A 3,353-nucleotide genomic window follows, 5' to 3' on the forward strand; every position below is an offset into this window, starting at 1 on the left:
AAGAGGGGTGGGGGCCCGGCTGTTCCAGGGCTTAATAAACTAAGTCATTAATTTGTCCCTGGCTGAGCCGGGCCCCCCCTCTTCACCGGACCCCTTACACCAGTCTCAGTAGTAATGCCCTGATGGCGGCCCTGGATATTGGGATACATAATATGTTCTGGTCCTTTTTATTGCATTTTTTAACATTTGTTTTTTCCTTTATAACATTTCCTGTACAGGTCAGACAATTTTATATTTTTACAAATCAGACTTCAATCGTTTATGAGGCGGGAAGGGGTTAAACAGGCAGTTCTGATGACATCATAGACGTAAGATGACATCACAATGGTATAGAATGTGCAGAATACTAGACCTGAGCCATGTGGTGTCATTAGTGCCTGACAGCCGGAAGGGAACAAGTCCAGGTAGGTGGCTCCTCACTCAAGATCTCAACCATACATTGTGTAGCGGGGGGTTAGTGGGGGACACAGAACGGCATCAATTACCCAAAATCCCTGTATGGTGAGTTCTCTGCTGAAATTATCATAATGATTCTGTAATGGAAAGACGTCAGAGAAATGTTCCAGACCTGATTGTATGTAACATATGTCCATCTGGTGCTCTACTATGTCAGTGTAACCCGGCCGTACAGGGGTCACCCCATCTGCACAAACCTTCCAGAAATGAGGACTTGCCGCTCACATGTTACTGGTCTGAGAAACCCTGAGCAATCGGTTATTGTTTCCACGGATGACAATCATAGGCTCCTATAAAAGCATATAGCCCCGGCTGCTCCAGATGGGAAACCTCCATTTTTGGGTGTTTTGCCATTAATGTTATCAAAACAGCATTTTCCTAACATAAATGTAATTGCAAAATGCTATTGTTCTCTGTTATCAGCTGTCTTGGTCTTGTCGGATCAGGGGATGACCTGGAACCTGCAGGTTATTGTAGTCAGGAATGGCAGAATGGAGTCTTGTGTTTCCCTTTAGTTCATAGAGCAGCCGGTGATAGGGATTAAAATAAAAGGGGCGAAATGTTACAAGTGACCGTCATTATAAGTTTTATTTCATCAATCAATAGATCACATGAAAATAAGCAACTTTCTAATAAATTGTAGAGAAATCTGCTGTATTCTTCTGGATTCATCTTCATTCTCAAATTCATGGTTAAAATCTGTATTTATTGAAGGCAGATTTTCCCATTACTGAGATAGGAGATGTCAGTTGGTGCTCATAAAGTTCTGAGGGGAGGAGCTAGAGTCAGAGGGAGGAGCTGGAGGCAGGGGAGGAGCTAGAGGTAGAGGGAGGAGCTAGAGGCAGAGGGAGGAGCTGGAGGCAGGGAGAGGAGCTAGAGGCAGAGGGAGGAGCTGGAGGCAGGGGGAGGAGCTAGAGTCAGAGGGAGGAGCTGGAGGCAGGGGGAGGAGCTAGAGGCAGAGGGAGGAGCTAGAGTCAGACATGTTTCCAGTTCTCCTGATTCCCAGTTACAGATCTCCATAGATCTTTCTGAGCACCAACTGTCATCTCCTATCTCAGTAATGGGAAAGTATGTGTCCAATGAAATTAGAATTTTGAGAATAAAGATTAATCCTATTGGAGAATTAATGGATTTCCCTAATAAGATATATCACATAGTTTTTTATTTTTACATGTACTATTGATTTATGAAAAAAAACAACAGCGACTTCTTAAACATTTCAGTTTTGACTGCATCATGACTCAATTATACATGATGTCGGGGATTATTTGTAGACAGTAATAATTTTTTTATTAACAGAATTTTTCCTTAATCTTGGAAACTTAATACATAAAACAGCAGTGGCATCACAGAGCATATGACATTACAGGTCCCATGACATCACAAAGCACATGACATCACAGGTCACATGACCTCGTATGACATCACAATTGGTCCAGAATGTCCAAGATTCTAATCCTGAACCATTTTGTGTCACTAGAGCTCGTCAGCTTGAAGAAGACAAGTCCAGGTATGAGGCTCCTCACTTATCTCTGATTCACACATTGTGTATCTGAGGGGGAGATTGTGGTGAAGTTCAGAACTCCACCATTTACCCCTAAATAATAAAGGGGGTTCTCTAATAAAACCTAACATTTAATTTTATTTTTCATTTTAATGATAGGTGTTGCGTCTCTCCTGGTGAGGTGGATATCTCAAGCCCTTGGGTCAGATGAGCAGTTGTACTTCATCATGGACAGATGAGGCTGGTGCCGTAGACTGGTCAAGAAGGAACAACCGAGACTGTAGTGACCGGACGGCCACAGGAGGAGAAGAACTGGAGCCACAGGACTTCATCAGCAGAATCGAGGCAACGTTATAAATTTGAAATCCAGAAGGCAGCGAGGAAGACTCCGTCATGAGGAGCCAGTGTAGCCGGGCTGAGATACATCAGCGATTCTACAGCCGGACTGGACCAGCGATGGAGAAAGTGCAATGTGGAACAGCAGAGCTGACTCACCGATATAGCAGAGCTGACTCAACAATATAGCAGAGCTGACTCAATGATATAGCAGAGCTGACTAAACGATATAGCAGAGCTGACTGAACAATATAGCATTGCTGAATTTTTTCACAAGGTCCATGGACGATTCTGCCTTAGCAGATCTATAAGACCAGAGAAAGTAATGTCAGGAGGAAAAAGACCAACGCTGGAGCCAGGACAGGTGAGTAACAATAACTACTATAGTCAGTATTATATGGAGCAGATGTGTTGGGCTCCGGGTCCTGAGATCCCCAATGATTGCTCCAAAAATCTGCACTATATATATGGTGATACTTATCACGATGCAGTCATCATCACGTGTGGACTCTTTATTCTTTTGCACCTATTCAGAAAATGTATCTGAATAAGAATATATATATATATATATATATATATATATGTGTAGTATATATACCGTACTTACTTTGTATTTATATATGTAGTGTGTCGTAAACATTTCTATAAATTATGTATGTATATTCCATGTGCTAATGTGTAACAAGCGAGATGTGCATGACTGATGTGTGTATATATAGTTTGGGCAGGTATATGAATAATGTGTGTCTTTAAATATATTTGGGTCTGGACATATAATATATGCATCTATATATAATGTACTACATGTGTCTGTATATAAAATATACATTTCTTTGTATATACAGTATAAAATGTATGTATCTTTTTATATATATATATATATATATAGCACACAATATCCGTACAGATATACTGTTGTATATTTTTATTTATATTTAATGTACAAGTTTCTGTATATATAGTATATTTTCTGATATATACAGTATATATATTATATGTATATACTGTATATTGTACATGTATATATAATGTATTTTTGTCTGTATGTATAATGTAC

General features: G+C 40.1%; 1 long non-coding RNA gene across 1 annotated transcript; it reads left to right on the forward strand.

Annotated features, from left to right (window-relative positions):
• The first annotated feature begins 383 nt into the window (after positions 1-383).
• On the forward strand, positions 384-2,794 carry LOC142258113 (uncharacterized). The gene is made up of 3 exons (XR_012727712.1): positions 384-404; positions 1,937-1,966; positions 2,120-2,794. It is a non-coding gene; the product is annotated as an uncharacterized LOC142258113 (long non-coding RNA).
• Positions 2,795-3,353: the final 559 nt, after the last annotated feature.

Source organism: Anomaloglossus baeobatrachus, chromosome 12 (genome assembly GCF_048569485.1).
Source record: "Anomaloglossus baeobatrachus isolate aAnoBae1 chromosome 12, aAnoBae1.hap1, whole genome shotgun sequence".
Lineage (NCBI taxonomy): Eukaryota > Metazoa > Chordata > Amphibia > Anura > Aromobatidae > Anomaloglossus > Anomaloglossus baeobatrachus.